Source organism: Leiobunum rupestre, chromosome 3 (assembly GCF_980474605.1).
Source record: "Leiobunum rupestre chromosome 3, qqLeiRupe1.1.hap1, whole genome shotgun sequence".
In the NCBI taxonomy this organism is placed as follows: Eukaryota; Metazoa; Arthropoda; class Arachnida; order Opiliones; family Sclerosomatidae; genus Leiobunum; species Leiobunum rupestre.
The window spans coordinates 48101314-48107794 of NC_143386.1; positions in this window are offsets into that span (position 1 = coordinate 48101314).

Below are 6481 nucleotides of genomic sequence, written 5' to 3' on the forward strand. Positions count from 1 at the left end.
TTGGGAAATTTCAAGTTACATAAAGGTTTACTAATTCACCGAATTTAAACAAAATCGGTGAAAATCAACTCGGGTCGTCTCCTTGTAAGTAATCTGTTACCATTTGTATCCTATTCATAAATTAAAATTTGCATTTTGATTCAAATCAACTAATTTGATAATATCTAAACATAAATGCTGTTAATCTGATATCTGGTCTATCTGAATTATTTCCTCGGTTCAGATAACGAAACTGTTATATGAGAATCAATTAAAAGCACTACCCAAAACCCGTGTTCTGATGAATGCCAAATTTTTGAAATTCCATATGTAGATCGAGATATTTAAGGTCAAAGTTTATAACACTCGAGTCTGTTGGAATATTCGACTCTCTCAATAATATCAGTCAGTGCTTGTTAGGTACATTCATTATTTTCGATAGATTTAATGTAAAATTAAATTACATTTAAAACTTCAAATTTTCACTTGCTTAAATAAGATTCTTAAATGATAAATTCAAATCAGATTGTAAATGTTGATTTTCCTTCGTTCGACAATTAGCCTTTTCAAGCTACATAGAGCCACATAGTGGGAAAATTGAGAAGCTCATAACTACTGTATTTTCGTCTACTAAGCAGACGCTTTGAGTTCTATAATTGCAAATTGTCTATTTCGCAGATTAGAAAATAGCAGTTTATGAGCTATGTGGTTCAATGTAAACTGAAAATGCTAATTGCCTTCGATTTGTAGTACCATCTGCACCACAAAAAAAGTGGAGTAATTTCTATAGACACTGCTAGAACTGTAATTCAAAGTTGCCATCGATCTCGGTAATCGGAAGAGTAATAGGCGAAACTATAAAGTCCAGGGGGCTGAAAAGATGGTAGTCACGTGACTTTGTGGAGAACTGCAGCGCCATCTAAACTAGAAAATACGAATTATTATTCATTTTCTTTTGCTAAACCGTTTTAAATTGGGATCGATTCATGTAAATTATCTAATTATTATTATTATTTAAAACTTATTGTAATATAAAGGTGGAAGTTAACTAGATGTCTGCAGTATCTGGAAGGAATTATTTTTTCTTTACCGTCGCACGGCCAACTAAGAACAAGAGTTACCGAATCGAAGTTGGCTGTGATATGTCACGTGATTTTGTTTTCACATTTTAACAAGTTGGTTAAGACCAAATTTACTTTATAGTTTCGCCTATTGGAGGCTGATCGTCAAGAATCTTATTAACTGAACTTAAATTTTTAATAAGACCATGTACGTATATTATTAGCCAAGTTACAAATTAACTTCGCTTCAGTTTCGGTTAGCTAGAGACAAAATAGTTCATTTCATTAGTAAGATATTGGAGAAATTCTGCGGAAGAAAAGGTTGTTGATAAGTAAAAAATAGAGAAACAAAATAAAAATGAAAGCAACGAAAGATTCGACGAAAAAGTAAGCAGGCCTTAACGTTGAATAGGCTTCTAATAAGGCTTATTAAGGCCGAAAATGGCCGTAAAGCCACCGTCCGAAAAAGATTTTTCTTGACGGAAGTTACGAGTAGTGGCACCGTGGCTAGAGAGAAGGAAAAAAAATAGCAATTTAGCGTACTTATAAAGGAAAAAAATATGATTCTTAGTTCATTCGTCTCACGTTCCGGGCATGGAAGCCCCAACAGGAAGGCTCGAATTTCAGAGCGGCCGTCAAAAGCCAAGAGTTACTCGCGCCAAAGCCGCCCACTTCTAAGGCACCGGAGAAATAAAAAAATAACTAAAGCTAAGGGAAAACTTCGATAATTCAATTCCTAGCGAAAAACCTTCGGAGCCAAAATATTTTTCCAAAGAAAATTTTCGTAGTCGGCCCACTTTGGGGCGCACGTCTCGAGACCTTCGTCATATCCAAAATAGGTAATTTTTTGATCTAAAAGGGGTGTTCACGATATCAGGCAGATTTCACCAACTTATAATTTGACGTGAAACGGGAGCATTCGCATTTTTTATTTTCGGATATTCAATTTTCGAGATTGTACGTACGGATTTTATTTTCGAACGGTTTTTTATTTTATTGGCTAACATTTTTCTTATTTTATTGTCTTAATTTTATTTTATTTTTACTGTCTTGTATTTTTATTTTAGTGTCTTACATTTTATATTTTATTGCGTAACATTTTGTATATTATTTTATTATCTAACATTTTTTATATTATTTTATTATGTAACATTTTTTATAATATTTTATTACGTAACATTTTTATATTATTTTATTACGTAACATTTTTATATTATTTTATTATGTAACATTTTTTATATAATTTTATAACATTTTATATATTATTTTATTATGTAACATTTTTTATATTATTTTATAACATTTTATATATTATTTTATAACATTTTATATATTATTTTATAACATTTTATATATTATTTTTATAACATTTTATATATTATTTTATAACATTTTATATATTATTTTATAACATTTTATATATTATTTTATAACATTTTATATATTATTTTATTATGTAACATTTTTTATATTATTATGTAACATTTTTTATATTATTATGTAACATTTTTTATATTATTATGTAACATTTTTTATATTATTATGTAACATTTTTTATATTATTATGTAACATTTTTTATATTATTATGTAACATTTTTTATATTATTATGTAACATTTTTTATTTTATTATGTAACATTTTTTATATTATTATATTGTGTAACATTTTTTATATTATTATATTGTGTAACATTTTTTATATTATTATATTCTGTAACCTTTTTATTTTATTGTGTAACCTTTTTATTTTATTGTGTAACCTTTTTATTTTATTGTGTAACCTTTTTATTTTATTGTGTAACCTTTTTTATTTTATTGTTTAACCTTTTTATTTTATTCTGAAACCTTTTTATTTTATTGTGTAACCTTTTTATTTTATTGTGTAACCTTTTTATTTTATTGTGTAACCTTTTTTATTTTATTATGTAACCTTTTTATTTTATTCTGAAACCTTTTTATTTTATTGTGAAACCTTTTTATTTTATTATGTAACCTTTTTATTTTATTGTGTAACCTTTTTATTTTATTGTGTAACCTTTTTTATTTTATTGTGTAACCTTTTTATTTTATTCTGAAACCTTTTTATTTTATTGTGAAACCTTTTTATTTTATTATGTAACCTTTTTATTTTATTGTGAAACCTTTTTATTTTATTGTGAAACCTTTTTATTTTATTGAGTAACCTTTTTATTTTATTGTGTAACCTTTTTATTTTATTGTGTAACCTTTTTTATTTTATTGTGTAACCTTTTTAATTTATTCTGAAACCTTTTTATTTTATTGTGAAACCTTTTTATTTTGTTGTGTAACCTTTTTATTTTATTGTGTAACCTTTTCATTTTATTGTGTAGCCTTTTTTATTTGCTTAACATTTTTTTCTTCATTTTGTAATGATATTTTATTTTGTATAATATTTGGCGAGGAGTTGGGAGCCTTTCCTTAAATAATTTTCGACAGTTGGCAAAATTAAGACTGGCGACTTTAATAGAAAAAACTTCTATTAAAGAAAACTCGACAAAAATACATTTAATTTAGTGACTCGGGAAAATGAAGTTTGACCTGGTAAAATCAAGGTATTCCACACCCAAATTGTGGAATTCAACCTCCTTAGCCTTGGTTTTTAGGGTAAGCTATATCATTTTCGCTAATATCCTTATTTTTTCAGATATTTGGTTTTTCGGATTAATTCTTTACATGATCAACAAGACGACCCAGCCTAAATATTAGTTCCACATCGGCCAAAATTATAGTCCCCAATGAGTATGGCGATCAAATACAAATTTCGTACTTAATGAATCAACGTCGCTGAGAAATCAATGGCCCACATTTATGGCCCTTGAGAGGTATCGCATGTTTCGTCGTATCATTTTGGTCTAAGGTACCGAAACAATCACGCGAATCTTTTCGTTAAGGGGGAAGACTATAAAATTAATATTTAGGTGTATAACAGCCTCTTGTTTAGTGACTAAAATAATTTTGACAATTATAAATTTAAAAGTAATTAAGTTATTACGTTTTAATTTGGACTCCCGGAGCTAAACAAGTTGGGCAAGCGCCCAAACTACCCTTTAGCTAGGACCTTATATCTCTTTAACTATTAATATTAGAATTATCAAAATTATTTTAAGCACTAGAGGAAGGTTCAGTCTAATCAGAAAAATATAATTAAATCATGGATAGTAGATTTCAGAGGATCGGTAAAAAGCCTGGTTTTTAGCCCCCGTAAGCCAATCACACTAAGGGAGTCGTCCAAGGTTATTTGAAAAAAAAAACAAGTATCGCTAAGAGTGGACGATACTGTTCGAAAAAAGATAAACACGAAGTACATTTTTACGCCAAAAGGTATTTTTTCACGATTTTATAGATTAAATATGATATACTAAATATCAGTTGATAGTTTTTATTGAATTACAAAACCAAAATTAAAAATTACTAAAATATAAAGCGCTACAAATTACGAAACAATATCACCGAATTAGATTGCCATTTTGAAATTTTAAGATCACGTGGTACAAATGACCTTGCAAGACTCCCTCGGAGTCTCTCGAGCTGATTGATACGCGGGGAGAAATAAAATGCACTGTGGAAGGGTATCGTAAACCTGTCCTCTTCATTTACTGTCCATGATTAAATTATGTAATTGTTAAAACAGAAACGTTCAGCTTTTAACTAAAAAGAGGCTTTTACTGTATTCTTCCCCCTTAATATGAATTTTTTAGATAAATGGTTTTAGAAATAATGTAACAAACTGTGACCGCCATAATTGGAATTATATTTTATTCAAATCGAATTTGTGGAGATATCTGGTTTTGGAAATTAGATAATGAAACGAGAACAGTTTTTAAATTTAAATAATTATTACCCAAACTGTTTTTTTTTAGATACCTGATTTTAGAAATAATTTAGGGATGACACCCTATACCACCGAAATTAACTCGGGAAAGAGGCACAGTCATTTACATTTAAAATTAAAAAAAGTGCATTTAAATATGGCAACGCCACTGTTTACAGTTATACAACCTCAGGGAATCTATATGTACATAAAACCATCATAGGAAAAATTATTAATTTAAGTGAATTATTTTCTCGGCCAATTCCGCAGACTGCGTAAAACGTAAGAAAACCGCTAGGAGGGGTAATTTGAAAGGCGCTACCAAACCGTAATTAATTAGTTTAAATTGACGAAATTTAGCTCTACATGTAGCAAGTAGCCTTATAAGCATTTCGAAAAAAGAACGCTATTGATAGTTGGATTCCATCCATAGTTATGGAAAAAGTATTGAATTATGAGAATTACAACAACAACACCTGGTCACACTTTGGATAATACAATAGTCCCACTCCAATGTTATATATTTCGATGTACAACTAAAAATGGGTGAATAGATAGAATTCACCCAAAAAAAAGATTTGAAGTTTCATCATAAGTAACTTAACATTTAATAAGTATGACACCTAATGATTTTATATAATGTTAGCGAGCAGGAATAATAATTAGTTAGACTAATACCCAAGGTAGGGCTTCTAACGCTGATCTGGTGTCTGATGCTTTCACAGATGAACTGGATTATTTTAATCCGATACCTTTAGCGGATAACAGATTTTTTACTCTAACGGCAGTACGCGGATACGCTTTTGCGCTTGTCTGACAAGCCTATATGACTTTCACGGGTTGATCTGTTTTTAAATTGTATCTTTAACCCGCGATAACGGCGGATATACTTTTTTAGTATATCTTTATATTGACTTCTCGGAACTAAGCCATTTTTTTTGTTGCTATACAAAAATTTAAAAGAATAAAAAACATTCAACTAGATGTCGGAAAGTAGACATCATATAGACAGATATCTACGCGCTTATCAGATAAAATAACTGCCTTCTATATCTGTGGCCTCGTCGGTTACCGAAACGAGATAACAAAACTAGATTGCCGCGGGTCAGATAAAAAAAGGAACAGGTAGCCAGTGAATTGAGGTTTTTTATCGGCGATATATCTTATATGATAAATAGTAATCAGATTGCCTTATTCAGATCATCGTTAGAAGCCCTAAGCCAAGGTATCATCTAGCGAATTTTATTGCTTTTAATTCAGGTGGCCAGCAGCCCCCTACACTTTTTATTACTACTTCCTTTGGTAAAAGTATCTAGGTTATTTTGATGGTGATAAATGCGAAAGAAAACACAATTAGTTCCAAAATTACAGATTCAAATTTATGGAAGAAACAGACTATCATTAAAAAAGCTTTAAAGAATAGGAAGTGTAATACTTATATTCTATTACTTATGGTTTTATATAATAAAATTATTACTCGAATTCAATCGTATAGCGATTGCGTACGGAATGGATAAGATATTTTACATATTTCAGAATTCGTTGAAAATGATAATTATGAAATTTTTTTCTTCTAAATCGAATAAATGAATAAAACAATATAGCCTAG